Here is an 18590-nt window from a genome sequence, read left to right on the forward strand (position 1 = left end):
CAGAGCCCCCTCCTGGTTAACCCCTTCACTGCCAGTCACATTTACACAGTAATCAATTCATTTTTAATCGCACTGATCACTGTATAAATGTGAATGGTCCCAAAATTGCGCCATAAGTGTCCGTCTGTCCGCCATAATGTCGCAGTCGTGATAAAAATAGCTGATCGCCGCCATTACTAGTAAAAAAAAATATTAATAAAAATATTAATAAAAATAAAACTATCCCCTATTTTGTAGACACTATACCTTTGCGCGAACCAATCAATAAACGCATATTGCAATTTTTTTAACCAAAAATATGTAGAAGAATACGCATCGACCTAAACCGAGGGAAAAAAATGTTTTTTTATATATTTTTTGTATTTTTATAAAAAAAAAATGTTTCCAGCAAGAACTTGTCTATGTGGTCTTTTATTAAACTCTCCAGTATCTTCCCTACTATAGAAGTTAAACTAACAGGTCTATAGTTTCATGGGGGGGGGGGGGGGGGGGGGGGCAGAGGTGGACCAGCCTCAACACTATAGGCGGTTTGTTGGCAATTTAATGATGGCAATTGCAAATTTGGCAGTTCCTGATGATTTCCCTATGAATGCTCTGGCTGCGGAGGTTCACATCCCCTGTCCAGATGTTTCAAACAGAGAAAAGGAAAAACAACCGATGCTGGTAAGAGGGAAGACGCCAGTGAAGGTGGAAAAACTGTCTTTGTTTCCAAGTAAGTATCCAGATAGGGAGGCTGCGAGGCTGTTGTTCAGGGCCGGCCCTACCATGGGTCTCGCTGGGTCCATTGGACCCAGGCGCACTTTCGGAGGGGAGGCAAATTGACAGCCAAAATTTTTTTTCAGCAGTTTTCGAGCACACGTGAATAGCTCAGGTGTGTGTGCTGCCGGGGGCGTTGTACCCACAGGAGACAGAGAGCAATGAAAGTTCCCTTCCCCACCAGCAGCCGATGTTGGGGCGCAGCTTGCGAGGCTTGCATTTCTATTGGGTGGAACTGGAGGAGGGGCTGCAGAGGGCCTTGCGCCCGGCCTGCCTTTTTTTGCTCTGGCACATGCGTGAGGCAAGACACTGAAGACTGTGGGAGCACTGGGAGAGAGAAACAGAGCGGTAATATAAATCAGTTCTGTGTGACAGGACACAAAGGGTGTCCATCATTTTTTCTAGTAGTGGCTGCTGATCTGCTGGATGGCCAAATGTTGCTTAACCTGTCATCACTATACACCCCTGGCTTGCAATTATACTACCCTAGCCTGCTCCTATACTACCCTAGCCCACCCCTTTACTTCCCTAGCCTGCCCCTATACTGCCCTAGCCTGTCTATATACTACCCTAGCCTGTCCATATACTACCCTAGCCTGTCTATATACTACACCAGCCTGTCCATATACTGCCCTAGCCTGCTCCTATACTGCCTTAGCCTGCCCCTATACTGCCTCTTTCCAGTGACATATCATCCATGGGTGCAATGTGTTCACTGCACACGTGCCCTGAGGGGTGGGAGGCCCACTGTACTGACACCCACACTGCACCCATGGATGCACTAGGGCGCCAAGATGGGGGAGCGGTAACATAATGGTATGTCATATAATTTTGCATATAGACAAGGTGCTGTTGTATGTAAATCTGACTTCCTGATAAATTCAATTTTATTTTAATTATCATGATATAAAATAATGGATGTGGGGGCCTTTTGGTGGGCATTATTTTGTTTTTGAGGGTGTGGGGATAGCATTTCATTCTTGGACCCAGGCAGCACAATGTCTTGGGCCAGCCCTGCTGTTGTTCCAAGGGTTTTCTGAAGGGTTTCAGATACCTTGCAGTATGACAACTATTCCCCCGAGGTCCGTTAATCTGATTTTGGCAAAACAGCATTCCGAGGTAGTGTCGGCAAAGCTCGACAAGGAAGTGTCCTTGGGGCTGATGGCAGGCCCCTTTTCATCCCCTCCTTTGGATGACTTGGTAATTTCTCCATTGGGGTTCCTTCCGAAGAAGGAACCCAATGCTTTTCGCTTGATCCACAATTTGTCTCATCCAAAAGGGGGTCCGGTTAATGATGCCATTGACCCTCAGCTGTGTGCAGTGTCATACGCGTCCTTTGATGGGGCGATCTTTTGGGTTAGGAAATTAGGCAAAGGGGCTTTTATGGAGAAATCGGACATTGAGGCCGCCTATTGTCCATTCATCCAGACAGTTTCAGTTTACTGGGCTGCTATTGGTTGGGACAATTCTTTTTTGATCTTTGCTTACCGATTGGCTGCGTGATTTATTGTGCTTTCTTTGAAAGAGTCTGGCAGGAATAGCATGCGTTAGTAAGCTCTGTGGGGGGTTGTTTTTTGCATGAAGAACGCATTTTTGTCTTCCTTTACTTTATAGGCAGGCAATTCGAGGAAGGGGTGTCAGTATTAGTTTTGAATCGGAAATTGGCCAGTTTAGCATTCTACACCATTACTTCTGGTTGGATAGGCCCCCAGACATTTTAGTTTTACATGTTGGGGGGGGTGACCTAGGGCTTTGTCCCATGCTGGAATTGTTGCGTGACATAAAATTTGACTATTTAAGGTTGCGCTCCTTTGTCTAACAACATTTTTGTATGGTCTGACATAGAACCAGTATGGCGTTTTGTATGGTCAGTATTAATAAGGCAAGGATTAAGGTGAACCGCACAGTGACCCGATTCTTTTCCCGAAATGGTGGATTGGCTGTCCGCCATAGGGAGCTGGAAAAGGATATTGGACTCTTCTTGCGGGGAGATGGTGTCTACTTTAATGCCATTGGGCTGGATATGTGGCCTTTGGGCCTACAAGATGGAGTTCACAGAGCCCTTAGGGTTTGCCCAAGAGTAAGGTTTCACTTGGGGTCTGTGGCAGGGGTCTTAAGGGTCTTTAAAAGCGGGAGATGGTGGTAAAATTTCAGACAATAATGGCTGGGCCCATCGCAGGTATGAGTGTACCTGCCATATTGTTTGTGTGGCTGTATTAAAGTGGAGTTCCACCCAAAAATGGAACTTCCGCTTTAAGGGTAGGTGACCCCCTGACATGCCACATTTGGCATGTCATTTTTTTTGAGGGGGGAGCGGATACCCTCTTTTTTGAGGGTTCCAGCTCCCACCCCCTCCCGGTGCACCACGGCACTGGAAGGGAGATCACCTCTTCCCCTCCCTCTCGGCAATCATCTGTGACACGACACAGGCCCCAAATGATTGCCGGCCAGTCACGGCGCGCCGCGCGGCTCGCGCATGTGCTGTGCGCCCACAGTGACTATGCCGGCCCTGCAGAGAGGAGGGGGAGACGAGCGGGGCTTCATTCCCCCGCATCGCTGGATCCTGGGACAGGTAAGAGTCCGATGATTAAAAGTCAGCAGCTGCAGTATTTGTAGCTGCTAACTTAAAATTTTTTTTTAAATCGTAACTCCACGTTAAGCATAAATGGAGTTAAATTGTCCTCGAGTCGGTGCAGTTGCGGCTGAGGGCCTTGAAGTGGAATTGGGATGGATATAGCCAGTTGGTAAAATAAATGTGTCTTCTATGACCCTAGATCAGAAAAGAGGTCCGTCTTTATTAGGAATTATTGTTAAAAAAATGTGATAATAAAATACAATTTTTTAAAAAAGTTTGTAATTTTGGATTGGTGGTTTAATAAATGGCTGCTATGGCCTTTTCAACCCAAAATATCTGTGTTCAGTGGTTTGTTTTGGGAAAAAGGGGGACATAGTTGGATGGGGGTAAGGTATTAGATCATGGCAGCCACAATACAAAGCAATACCTTAGTTAAGATGTTGTATATAACGTATATGAAGTATGACGTATATTGAATAGAGAGCAATAAATAAAGGAAAAATGGATGCCAAAATTTACAAATATTGAAAATACAACCAGAATATACACGACAAGTCGACAGAACTACACATAACCCCACTGAGGCTGTATCAGCAAGGAGCTAATTGACAGTGCAGGCCCAACGCGTTTCGAGGTTGCGACCTCTTCTTCAGGGGCTGGAGGTGAAGTGTATATCTGTCCAAGGAACAATATTGTAGAAAAAAGACAGAAAGAACACACAATGGAAAATGTTATATATCAAGAATAATACATATGTACAACTATTTACATAGCAAAGATGTAGTATAGTAACAAAGAAATGTTCTAACCATGCTATTGTGAGATCGACATCATATGGCATCCAGTTGGGCATAGGGGAGGGAGAGAATGATTACCCACCGGGGTCCAAACCCGAGTAATAGCGCCGCTGCCGCGAAACCAAGACTGCCAGCGGGTCAGGAACGGACACAAAAGGCGTCACTTCCGTCAGCTGCGTTGGAAATGATCTAATCAGCTAAAGACCAAAAGATAAGGTATGTAAAAGGGAGAAAAATGGTCCCAAAGAGGTGCTTTAATAGTTTATTAATTAAGAGATTCCCCCTAGTAAATTTGAGAGGAGGGGCTCTAATGAGTATTTTATTGTACGTACCTATTGTCGTGTGAGGACTAGGATTGTCTATAAGCTGACTCCTGGAGCGGGTATCCAGCAACTGACAACACCCCAGCTATGGGGACTATATGAGGTACTCTGGACTAACATTAAGAGAGAAAGAAAAAAAAAAGGGGGAAAGGAGAAAAAATAATTTTATAAATAATAATAATTTTTGTCTTGTAGGCAGACATTTGCAGGAATCCTCTAAACGTACCTATTGATGCATAGTGAAGGGTTGGTCCCTATGCTGACTCGCATAGAAGTGTTGTCAGCTGACTCCACTAGGATCAGGTAGACTCGGAGGGCGGCTCCTCCTGTTGGCAATGACGCTGCTCCTAGTGGAGTCAGCTGACAACACTTCTATGCGAGTCAGCATAGGGACCAACCCTTCACTATGCATCAATAGGTACGTTTAGAGGATTCCTGCAAATGTCTGCCTACAAGAGAAAAATACCTATTTGAGCAATAATTGTTTATTACCGTATTTATCGGCGTATAACACGCACCGGCGTATAACACTCACCCCAAGTTTAGGAGAGAATTTTAAGGAAAAAAACTTTTAGGAGGGAAGTTTAAGGAAAAGAAAATTACATTAAAATGCCCATCAATGCAGCCTCATCAGTGTTCATCTGCAGCCTTGTTAGTGTCATTGCAGCCTTTTCAGTGTCAGTGCAGCCTTGTCAGTGCAGCTTTGCCCCAGTGCAGTCTTGTCAGTGCAGCCTTGTCCCCAGTGCAGCCTTGTCCCCAGTGCAGCCTTGTCCCCAGTGCAGCCTTGCCTCAGTGCAACCTTGTCCTCAGTGCAGCCTTGTCCCCAGTGCAGCCTTGTCCCCAGTGCAGCCTTGCCTCAGTGCAGCCTTGTCCCCAGTGCAGCCTTGTCCCCAGTGTCCGTGCCTGCCGCCGCTGACATACACATGCTAGTAGTTTTAAATATGGCGCCGCGGAGTTTGGAGGGACTCGGCGCCGGCGGAACTGAACGAACGCCGCCGAGATACACATAGTCGAGTGTATTCGGCTCTTTCCGGCGCCGCTCACAGTCCCGCCCAGTCCCTATGATGGACATAACACAGGTCCAATGGCGGGACTGGGCTTGACTGTGAGCGGCGCCGGAAAGAGCCGAATACACTCGACTATGTGTATCTCGGCTCTGTGATTTCGGCGGCGCTCGTTCAGCACCGCCGAGTCCCTCCGAACTCCGCGGCGCCATATTTAAAAATACTCGCTATGTGAATGTGAATGTGTGAATGTGAATGAATAGCTCACAATTAGTGGGGATCGGCGTATAACATGCACCCACGACTTTCCCTTGATTTTAAGGGGAAAAAAGTGCGTGTTATACGCTGATAAATACGGTATATTATTTTTTCTCCTTTCCCCCTTTTTTTTTTCTCTCTTAATGTTAGTCCAGAGTACCTCATATAGTCCCCATAGCTGGGGTGTTGTCAGTTGCTGGATACCCGCTCCAGGAGTCAGCTTATAGACAATCCTAGTCCTCACACGACAATAGGTATGTACAATAAAATACTCATTAGAGCCCCTCCTCTCAAATTTACTAGGGGGAATCTCTTAATTAATAAACTATTAAAGCACCTCTTTGGGACCATTTTTTTTCTCCCTTTTACATACCTTATCTTTTGGTCCTTAGCTGATTAGATAATTTCCAACGCAGCTGGCGGACGTGACGCCCTTTGTCTCCGTTCCTGACCCGCTGGCGGTCTTGGTTTCGCGGCAGCGACGCTATTACTCGGGTTTGGACCCCGATGGCTAATCATTCTCTCCCTCCCCTATGCCCAACTGGATGCCATATGATGTCGATCTCACAATAGCATGGTTAGAACATTTCTTTGTTACTATACTACATCTTTGCTATGTAAATAGTTGTACATATGTATTATTCTTGATATATAACATTTTCCATTGTGTGTTCTTTCTGTCTTTTTTCTACAATATTGTTCCTTGGACAGATATACACTTCACCTCCAGCCCCTGAAGAAGAGGTCGCAACCTCGAAACGCGTTGGGCCTGCACTGTCAATTAGCTCCTTGCTGATACAGCCTCAGTGGGGTTATGTGTAGTTCTGTCGACTTGTCGTGTATATTCTGGTTGTATTATCATTATTTGTAAACTTTGGCATCCATTTTTCCTTTATTTATTGCTCTCTATTCAATATACGTCATACTTTTAATCTTTGATATAATAAAATTTTGATAATTTTTTATAATTTCTGTTATATTTTGTTTGAGACTTCCGCCCTTTAAAATCCCCCTTAAGAGGAAAAAATCTTCTAGTGTATATGAATATAGGGATGTGGGCTGGTTGTCTCCTTCCGTAAAGTTCGTGTCACCACCCTATTCTTTAGATAGAAAGCAATTGTTTCCCGTGTGTCCTTGCAGTGACAATACAGTAAAATGCCTGTCATCGCACATAGTGTGAATTCAGCCTAAAATCTGCTATTGCATAGATTGTTGTCCCATGATGGAGACAGTAATCGTCACCATGCAACTTTTTAAATTGAAGCTATTATTGTTTACATTTTAAACACTTTATTGAAGTAGTGCTTTGCATAGTCAACCTATATCTAAACATATAACATGTTCCTTTTATTTTTATAGCTTTTGGCACTAAGGCTGAGCATAAACAACAACCTTCTGAAACACCAAAGGTGAAATTTGCTTATGCATTTGGTGGGAAATTGATAAGAATTGTGTCTTGCTTCTAGTTTTTTGTTCTCATCCTTCACCAGTTTGTCTACATATAATATAAATGCAGTTCGAAAACTACAGCTCATTCTTCTTATTTTCTTGTTTATACTAGGTGCATAATTTCTAATCTAGTTTCCTGATTTTTCCAACTAAGGAAGAAATAGATACACATTTAGGGCTTGTTCACGCCATCAGCAGAGACTTGAATTTCTAGTTTTCGTCTCATTATAAATCCCATGTCATTTGCTGACCTCACCCCTTTGTTTATTTACCGTAGGTGGAAACCAGAGCTGCCAGTCACTGGGAGGCAAGCGACACTAGATAAACAAAGGTGCCCTATATTCCTTCACATAGGGGCCTGAGATCTGGGGGCTTCCAAATTGCGATAAGCCCCCTGCCCGCAGACCCCCACAACCACCGCCAAGGGTTGCGGGGAAGAGGCTCGTGTCCCCATCTTGGCGTAGGGTTCCCCGTAATCCATACCAGACCAAAGGGTCTAGTATAGATTTTGGAACACATTATTTTGTTTTTTTATGTCGGGTCTTTATGAACAAAATCAATCCCAAAAAAAATTAACTTGCAAAAGAACTTCTGAAAATTTGAATCCGAATTTCATTCCATTCGTTAATTCGGATGCATATGACGGCAATCAATATTATGTTGGACCAATCCATTTTCAGAAAACTGTCTACTGTTTTCATTTACTTTTCACATTTTTTTGGAATGAGTAGGGGTACTATGTTGGGTCTTTATGAACAAGATTAATACGAAATCGCAAAAGAACTTTCTGAAAAATTGAATCCAAATTTCGTCCCATTTGTTAATTTGGATGCATATGTCACCAGTCAATCTTATACTGGACCAATTTATGTTCGGAATTTGTTTTGTATCCTTTTTATTTTATTTAGCTTCGATAGGCACCCGCTGACTGACAGCTCAGATGCCCACTGACCGTAAATAATCAAAGGGGCAGGTTTTATTTAACGCCGACACTGGGAACTGGAGCTGTCAGTCGGCGGGTGCCAATCGACACTAAATAAACAAAGAGGCAGGGTGACTTACTGTCACCGGTGACCCCGCCCTCTTATTTATTTACTGTTAATGGGAATCGTAGCTGTCAGTCACTGGGAGGCAAGTGTCGCATGCAGACCTCATTCATTGTGATTGATGCTGGATTTTCTTTGGGGGAAATCGTTTTCAACATGGGGACACGGTGCTTTGGGGGTAACACCGCTCCCATGTTTAGGGCATGTGACCTGGTATGGTTTGGTGGGGGGGGGGGGGGGGGCGCTTTCTGGTCCCCCCCTTTTCTGGCCTGCATGCTCGGATAAGGGTCAGCTATGGATTTTGGGGGGACACCTAAAGGGCCTGGTATGGAATGAGGGAGACCCCCACGCTGTTTCAACATAACAAATATGACGAAACAAAATTCTTCAATTAACAAATTAAACAGAAGCATAACGAACCAAAAGTTTTGGCTGTGCACATGTCTAGGGACCATAATGTAAAGAGAGCCTCTGATGGGGACCATGATGTAATAGGGAGGCTCTGATAGGCACTGTGATGTTGAGTGGGGTTCTGAAGAGGACTATGATGTAAAGGGGACTCTGGGACTATAATGCACAGGGGATTCTGATGAGGATTATGATGCAAAGGAGGGGGTCTATAATGTAAGGGGGGCTCCGATGGGACTATGATATAAAGATAGGCTCCAATGGGGACTATGATGTAAAGGAAGGCTCTGATGTCCTCTTGTCTCTCCACAAATGGGAAGATGAAGTGATGGCATAGGATTTGGTGTGAATCTGTACATAAATAAACATAAAAAAACATTAGATGGCAACTTGCATAAAAACTCACTCAAAAGCAAATAAAAAATCATGTAAACCAGTGTTTCTGCAAGTGAAGTAAGCACATATGTTCCATCAAAGCTTTTGAATACTATTCAACAAGATCATGTTGAATGAAAAAACTTGTATATATAGTTTTTCAATTAATATACTATAAAAAAAAAAAAAAAAAAAAAAAGGTTTCATATCATTATGATCTTAATTTAACCTTGATTATACTGGCTGCAAGCTAGTAGCTGGTGCTGTAGTAACATATTTTAACCTCCTAACAGCTTTGTCTTTCGAAGATAAGCATTATAATGACATTTTCCTTTTAGGTAGCAAACAGCACAGAAAGTGATAAGACAGACAATGCTTTCAAGAAACCAGTGAGACACAAGTAGGTGTAGTGCCACATTTACAGGAAATACTAGCAGGTGCAACTCTCTAGCTGATAATCTCTGACCCTAGGTTCACATCTATGCGACTGCGCTTGATGTGTTTTTTAGGCACCTTTTGCAGTGTGTTTTTAAACCCACGTTTTTTATGCGATTTTTGTATTTAAACGCACTGTAAACACAGTGTATATAGCTGGTTGCTAAGGAGGGGGCCGAGAAAGGGAGGGGACGAGCGAGTACCCCCCTCCAGAACCATACCAGGCACATGCCCTCAACATGGGGGCTGAGTGCTTTGGGGCAGGGGGGCGCACTTTGCCCCCACGTTGATGAGGACAAGGGCCTCTTACTGACAACCCTGGCTGGTGGTTGTCAGGGTCTGCGGGTGGGGGGCATATCGGAATCTGGAAGCCTCCATTAACAAGAGGGCCCCCAGATCCCAGCCCCCCCCCATGTGAATGAGTATCGGGTACATCGTACCCCTACCCATTCACCAAAAAAATGTTGAAATGTTAACAAAATACAAGAGCTGGTGTTTGACAAGTCCTTTATTAAATAAGAAGCCCCAAGCCATCTTCTCCCGAAAGCGTCATCTCCCGGTCTCGTCTTCTTCTTGTGCTGTTTTCTCGTGCGGAACTGTCTTCTTCCTCGCCGCCGCTGCCATCTTATTCCTCGCCGCCGCTTCAGTCTTCTTCCACGCTGCCGGTTACCCGCCAAAAAACAAAAAAGACGGTCTTTTCCTGAAGCTGTCTTTCTCCGTTGTGATGTCCAGCACCTCTTATATAACCATGGGGCATGACCATCCAATGATGTCACCGGGAGAGCTGTCACAAGGGGCGGGCGACATCATTGGATGGCCACGCCCCATGGCTATATAAGAGATGCCGGACATGCCAGACAGCGGGGGACATCACAACGGAGAAAGACAGCTTCAAGACAAGACCGGCTTTTTTTTTGTTTTTTAGCAGGTGACCAGCGGCGAGGAAGAAGACAACGGCGGCGGCGAGGAAGAAGGCCGCGGCGAGTAAGAAGATAGTGGCGGCGGTGAGGAAGAAGACGGTTTTGTGGGAGAGGACAGCACAAGAAGAAGACAAAACCGAGAGATGACGTTTCGGGGAGAAGATGGCTCCGGGCTTCTTATTTAACTACTTCAGCCCCGGAAGACTTTACCCCCTTCCTGACCAGGCCATTTTTTGCGATACAGCACTGCGTCGCTTTAACTGACAATTGCGCGGTCGTGTAATGCTGTACCCAAACAAAATTTACATCCTTTTTTTCCCACTTATAGAGCTTTCCTGACAGACTCCATGGCAGACTATATGTGGGTTAACCCCGCCTCCTATCCAATGCTATAGGACCCCACTCCCGTAAATTTGAGCTCACCACCAGAGACTGAGTTCCTTTTTTGTCCTCCTCTTTGGACCTACAAGCTATGCACTTACGTTTCCAACGTACAAATCAATTGAGGATTGATGCCAGGCATACCTTCTAGCAGTATCAAGATAGCCCAGGGCCCAGCCATGGGTGGGTGTGTGGCTCCAGGCCCCTGTGTCCTGTGGTGGGGACGGCCTTCATTTGCCCAGGCGCGGTGGATCGGCTGGCAGGTCTGAAGATCTTCCATGGCAGCAGTTTTTGTATATAAATGCCCCTGTTTTGTCTTCCCCTCATGTGCCTTCCCTACATTTTTTTTGGTTTGTCGTTTTGTTCCTCTGTGGTGCCTGGAACTCCTGCGTTTCAGGATTTGGCTCCCTACGGCGCATGCACGATCCTCAGGCGAAGCCAAGGCTTGGTTTCCCACATGCACGGTGTGGTCGGGGACCCGGCGCCTGCGCAGGCGCCCTACGGCGGGTCGCTTCTGTACAGGCACAGTCCGGGCACGGCGGTGACGTAATTCCAGCGGGGATATTTTAATCCCTGTGAGTCCTGTTAAGCCAAGGAATACTGTGGGCAGTTTGCATCAGCTCCTCCAGGTGCCAGGCTCCCAGGTCAAGGTAAGCTTTTGCCTGGGACCATGGTTCAAAGGGAGGGAGGGTGGATGCCTCTTAAAGGGGCAGCTGCACTGCTATGTGTACTCCTTTTGTTCCAGGACGTGTGAGTGCTCCTACAAAGTTGAAGGATCATCACCTCTTCATCCGCCAGTGTGCCATGGACAGATTACTGCCTCTGTGCGGCCAGCCCTCACGCTCTAGGTATGTGGGGCATGAGAAGGGAGGGCCAGGTCCACATGGATATGGACTGATTCCCTAACATCATGTTTTACCCTTCTCCCTTTTTTTTTTAACCCTTCTAGGCCAGACCGTCAGCTTACTGTCCAAGACGACAGGGACCTTGCCAGGCCGCAACGCACACCTTCTTCATCCTGGTCTAGGACCCAACAGCAGAGGAGATGTTCCCATTTCTCCTCCCAACAGAGGAGATGTTCCCATTCCTCCTCTAAATACCACACCCACAGCCACAACAGCCGATCTGATTGCAGAACCTGCTGGGGTTGTGGGACCCCGAGTCCCAGAAGGCAAATCCTTATGCGATCCTTGTTATGCCGAGGTGGTTGGGGAGAAAGAAGCTAAAAGCCGGCAAATGGAGATGCTAGTCAAGCAGGTGGTGCAAAAATCCCTCAAGGAGTGGGGTACATCTCATATGCAGAGCCAGTCCACCACACTATCTGGCTCCCTGGTTGACGAGGCCCAGGAGGATCCGGGCCCATCCCAGCCTTATGATTCCTCCCCTGATTCCTCGCTCAGCGAGATGGAGGGAGATGAGTTTATTGGAGGCTTCAACTTCACCTTGGTATCCCCACTAATTAAGGTGGTCAAAGAGGCCCTAAGTGGGAAGATTCTTCTACTCCCCCGGCTAAGCAGAGAAAATTATTTAAACATCTGGGGAAAGAATGTTCCAATTTTCCACTCCTTTCCGAATTAAAGGATATTAATGACGAGGAATGGAGCAAGGTAGATAAGAAGACCTCTATGTCAAATAAAGCTTCCAGATTATACCCCTTCAAGGCTGAGGAAGTTAAATGTCTGGAAAATGCTCCCCTCATAGACGCAGCTTTGATATGACTAGCTAAACAGGTTATTCTTCCCCTGGAAGATGCGGTATCTTTCAAAGATGGGCTTGAGAGAAGAATAGACCAAGACCTTAAAAGGATTTACGGGTCAGTCGGAATGGCTTGCAAACCCGCTTTGGCCCTTGCAGCCATATCCAAGGCCATGGAGGTCTGGACAGAGAATGTAGACTCCATGCTCAGAAGAGTTTCAGAAGAACTAGCCAGTGGCTCGGCAATCCAGGTGCTAAAGTTGGCAGTGGCCTTCCTGGGGGAGGCTTCAATCGACCTTACCCGCCTGTCGGCACGGACTATGCTGTCCTCGGTCATAGCCAAAGGGGCCTTGTGGTTGCGCCCCTGGTTCGCTGACCCAGCATCCAAGCAGGCCTGGTGTAGGATCCCCTTTGAAGGGTCCTCGCTGTTTGGTGACAAGCTAGATAGCATCATAGCCTGGGCCACGAGTGGGAAGTTGGGTTTCCTGCCTTAGGATAGGCGTCTGGTCAGAAAAAGCCCCAACACAGAAGACATAGTACAGAGTGCTCAAGGGAAGCTCGCTCTTACAGGCCCGGCCGAGATGTCAGAAGGAACTGGAGAAGAAGACAGGCCTCCTTGCAGAAGCCCACTAAGAGCCAGGTGTCCGGTGGACGAGAGCCGGCTAAGCCACTTTGAGATTGGGCCCACCCAGGTGGGTCGGGTGGGGGCGTGGCTGCTTCTCTTCCGGCATGTCTGGGTGGCCTCAATCTCGGATTATTGGACCGTCGAGACGGTTTCCACAGTCCATACATGATCCTTCACCAGTACCCCTCCCCCAGATTAATTTCCACTCTGCTTCCACAGTCAGAAGAAAAGAAACAGGTGTTACTGTCCTATGTGTAGTCACTGATAGTACAGGAGGCCGTGGTGTCTGTCCCGAAAGACGAAGAGTTCCAAGGGGTGTACTCCCCTCTCTTCCTGGTGCAGAAGAAAATAGTTCATGGCGCCCCATGATAGATCTAACGTACTTAAACAAGTTTATAAAGTACGAGAGATTCAAAATGGAGATTCTGTCTACCATCCAGCAAGCTGTGCAGCCAGGCGATTGGCTAATCTCAATCGACTTAAAAGAAGCTTATTTCCACCTACCTGTGGCAGAGGAATTCCACAAATACCTCCGTTTTCACGTTGGGCAAAAACATCTACAATTCACCTGCCTCCCTTTCGAGCTGACAACCTCACCTCGACTCTTCTCGAAAGTTCTTCTGGCCGTGGTGGCCCTCATCAGAACAAAAGGGATACGTCTGTACCATTAACTTGACGACCTCCTTTTACTGTCTCAAGACAAGGAGCAACTGTTAATTCACAGGGAGCTGGTTATCTCCACATCGATCGAATTGAGGTGGCTCCTAAACCTGGAAAAAAGCCATCTGCAACCAGCCTAGCGCCTGATATACTTAGGGGCCCAGTTCGACACGGTAAAAAATACCATCTCTCTCCCAGTGGAAAAGGTCCCAGTCATTCGAGGAAGAATCTCACCAGCTCTGAGCTCCTCACACCTAAAAGCCTCGCAATGCCTAAAGATTATCGGCATAATGGTCTCTATGACCCCCATGATCAAGTGGTCTCTATGGGGGTTATGCCCTTTTCAGACAGGGTTTCTTCATCAATGAAATTCGGGGGACGACAATCAGTCCATTCACATAACTTCAGTGATGAGGAACAGCCTCTTCTGGTGGCTCCAGCACAGAAATATGCTCACCTGCCACTCCATTGCTCCCGTCTCATGGGTCACGGTCACGACCGATGTGAGCGGTGCGGGTTGGGGATTCCTTTGCAGGTCAAAACTTCCTCAAGGCAAGTGGGATGCCCGTCTTCGCAACCCGGGCTCGAATGTCTTGGAATTACGGGCAGCCTGGTGTTCCCTCCAATCCTTCACTCATCTCCTGAAGGGGGAGTCAGTTTTACTGAGGATGGACAACACCACAGCGAGCGGTCTCCTATTTAAAGAGGCAAGGGGGCAATCGGAGCGGCACTCTGCTCCAAGAAGTCGAGGCCCATCAAGTCTTGGGCTCAGAAAAATCTGGCCAACATCTCTGCAGTCTTTGTCCTCGGAGTCCAGAACGTCCAACACAGTTGGACAACAACGAGTGGCCACTCCATGTGCAGGTGTTCAAGTGAATCCTGTCCTTGGGAGTCAATCCCGAAGTAGACCTATTTGCATCCCCTTGCAACTTCAAGATCAGGGAGTACTACACTCGGGGCCGTTGCAACCAGGCCTTTGGAATAGATGCCCTGACAGATCAGTAGCGCTTCAACAGGGCATACGCCTTTCCCCCGCTCCCAACCATCCTCAGGTTCTCAAGGAGGCTCAAGCGGAAGCGGTCGAGGTGGTGGTGATAGTGCCTTACTGGCCGAACAGGCCATGGTTTCCCCTCCTGACCCAGCTCAGCTTGCGGGACCCGGTGCCTCTTCGGCTCAGACCAGACCTTCTTTCTCAGGGGGCAGTCCTGCACCCTTGTCCTGCATTACTGAGACTGATGGTCTGGTTCTTGAGAGGGAAAGGTTGGAATCTCTCGGGTGCACCTCTGGAGTCATTTCCACCCTCATGGGCTCAAGAAGGGCGAGCACGAACAAAGTCTATGAAAGAATTTGGGCCACGTTTGTCGAATTCTCATCCTCTATGGGCAGATCTTTCAGGGATCCAGGATTCCAGGACATCCTCAGTTTCCTTCAATCCGGCCTAGATATCTCTCAGGGTCCAAGTCTCTGCCTTGTCTGCCTTCTCTGGAACATCATGGGCTGTTCACCCTCTAACTCAGCAGTTTTTCCGTGGGACAACAAGACTCCGACCCCAAAGAAGGCCTAGTTTTCCCAAATGGGATCTTCACCTTGTCCCCGACTCACTATCTGGACTAAACACTGCGGGATCTGCCCCGCTTTCTATTAAAGACCTTTCTGCAAGAGTCGCCTTTCTAGTAGCCATCACTTCGGCTAAAAGAGTTTCTGAGATTGGGTCCTTGGGTCATGGAGAACCATTCCTGACTTTCTTCCCAGACCGGGTGATCCGCATCCCTATTCCTGGCTCAAACCCAAAAGTCTCTTCAGTGTTCCATGAGAACCAAGAAATTGTTCTACCTACATTCAGGACCCCGGGGTCCACCGAAGTTCATCCTCTAGATGTAGGCGAAATGCTGAAGGAATACCTCTGAGTTACTTCCTCCTTTAGACCCTCCGACTACCTCTTTGTTCTACACTCCAGCAGCAACAAAGGGAAGCGAGCCTCATCCAGAATGATTGCGACGTGGATCGTCCAGTCTATCCAACAGGCTTATAGGGCTAAGGGCTTGGCTCCTCTGGAGGCAGTGACAGCACACTCTACCAGGGGTATGGCAGCTTCGTGGGAAGCAATCCAGCATGTGGCTCCTGATGTCATTTGCAAAGCGTCCTCGTGGGCTTCCATTAATACCCTTATGTCTCACTATTGCATAGTACCTGCTTCTCTATCCTCTGTGAACTTTGGTTTGAGAATACTGTCGGTTGATGGGGAAAATTAAACATTCTTTTGATCAGCATACCCACCCGTGTGGTTTGGCTAGTTATTTCCCACACGTAGTCTGCCATGGTGTCTGTCAGAAAAAGAGAAAATTTATTATCAAATACTTACCCTAATTTTCCTTTCCTGATGGACTCCATGGCAGACGGAGTTCCCACCCATTGGTCAAGAGTTTGCTAATTACGGAATGCAGTCTCTGGTGGTGAGCTCAAATTTATGGGAGTGGGGTCCTATAGCATTGGAGAGGAGACGGGGTTAACCCACACGTAGACTGCCATGGAGTCCATCAGGAAAGGAAAATTACGGTAAGTATTTGATAATAAATTTTCCGTTTTCTTTTGGTGGTATTTGATCACCTCTGCGGTTTTTATTTTTTGCACTATAAACAAAAGTAGAGGGACAATTTTGAAAAAAACACAATATCTTTTACTTTTTGCTATAATAAATTTTTTTCCTCAGTTTATAGCCGATATGTATTCTTCTATATATTTTTGGTAAAAAAAAATCGCAATAAGCATATATTGATTGGTTTGCGCAAAAGTTATAGCGTCTAGAAAATAGGGAATAGATTTATGGCATTTTTATTATTTTTTTTTTTACTAGTAATGGCAGTGATCAGCGATTTTTATCAGGACTGCGGCGGGCAAATCAGACACTTTTGACACATTTGTGGGACCAGTGACATTTATACAGCGATCAGTGCTATTAAAATGCACTGATTACTGTATAAATGTCATTGGCAGGGAAGGGGTAAACACTGGGGGGCGATCAAGGGGTTAACTGTGTTCCCTAGGTGTGTTCTGTCGGGGTATAAGACTGACTAGGGGAGGAGACCAATCGGTGTTCCTACTTAGTATCTGACAGAACTGGGATTTGTGTGTTTACACACACAGATCCCCGTTCTCGCTCTGTCATGAGCGATTGCGGGTGGCCGGCGCGCCTCCTACAGCGCCTTAAAGAGCCGATGTACAGCTACGAGGGCTCGCCCAGAAGAGCCATCCTGACGCAGAATAACTGCGGCGGCTGGTTGGGAACTGGTTAATAAAGGACTTGGCAAAAGCCAGCTCTTGTATTTTGTTAACATTTCACAGTCTTTTTGGTGAATGTGTAGGGGTACGATGTTCCCGATACCCATTCTTGTTAATGGGGGCTTCCAGATTCCGATAAGCCCCCCACCCACAGACCCCGACAACCACTGGCCAGGGTTGTCGGGAAGAGGTCCTTGTCCCCATCAACATGGGGGCAAGGTGCTTTGGGGTGGGGGGCATGCGGCCTGGTATGGTTCCCTTTCCTGACCTCCCGGACGCATGCTCGGATAAGGGTCCGGTATGGATTTTGGGGAAGACCCCACGCTATTTAAAAAAAAAAATTGGCATGGAGGGTTCCCTCTGAATCATCCTAGACCCGAAGGTCCTGGTATGAACCTGGGGGGAACATCGTTTTTTTTCGCAATTTTTTGTTTGCTGGCAAATGTTTTTTACGTTCAGCTTTCAGCGGGAAACCCTGCTGACAACTGATGAATCATCGGTTGTTAAGGATGTGGAGGCCGGTTTCCCCCCGCCCCCTCCTTAGCAACCAGGTATATACAGTGTTTTGAAAAAATCAAAACGCAAAACACATCGAAAATCGCATCACAAACACAACACTTGCGTTTCTGGTGTGATTCCATTGAAGTCTATTACACGCAAAACGCGGAAAAAAGTCCCCGACCCTTTCCAAAAATGCACCAGCCACAAAATGCATAGATGCGAACCTGTACCAAAGGAAACCATGTTAAATGAACTGTAGTGCATTTCTGCAAACTGCAAAACGCACTAAAAAATGCATAGGCGTGAACCTAGGATGACATCTCAAAATAAAGAATCACTTTCTAGCAATCTCATAGTGCTTATTTTGTTTTCTGGAGCAGAAAATATAGTGTTTGTGGTGATAATAATGTTAAATGCCAAGAAAAGATTAGCTACAGACTAATTACCAGGAAAGAAATTGCTTTGTGTACCAGGTAATTGGCAGTTATCACTAATTATAGTGCAGCTTTTAATTAGGCTAAATTCACACCTTTGCATTTTTGCCGGATGCATTTTCAACTGCAATCAATGGAAAAGCTTTAAAATGCAGGATGACATGTGGTCATAAGCATGTGCTTTATAGTGTGCATTGAAGTGAAATGCGAATTGCATTGCAACACAAATTTAACAGTTGAGCTGAGTTTTGATGTGTTTCCATTAGTGAGACCCAAGTGGGTGTTTAGCACCAAGTTTGCAAGAAATGGGGTCAGGAAATACTAGCAGATGCAACTCTAGCTGACAGCTTCTGACATCTCAAACTAAAGAATCACTTGCTAGCATTCTTCTAGTGCATATTTTTTTTAATCTAGCGTAGAAAATACAGTGTTTGTGATACAAATGTTAAATACCATGTGCTTGGTGTGCATTGATGTGCAATGCAAAGTGCATTACAACACACATTTAACACTTGAGTTGACATGCGCTTTGATGTGTGAATTTGCCTGTTGTGCCTGTAGTGCTAAATTAGCTGAAATAATGAAAAAAAAAGGGAGTGTAGTTGAAAAAATACTTTATGTAAATAAAAAATATGTCCAATAGACAGCCATAGAGCTTTCACACTGGTC

This window comes from Aquarana catesbeiana, linkage group LG01 (genome assembly GCF_042186555.1).
Source record: "Aquarana catesbeiana isolate 2022-GZ linkage group LG01, ASM4218655v1, whole genome shotgun sequence".
Classification (NCBI taxonomy): domain Eukaryota; kingdom Metazoa; phylum Chordata; class Amphibia; order Anura; family Ranidae; genus Aquarana; species Aquarana catesbeiana.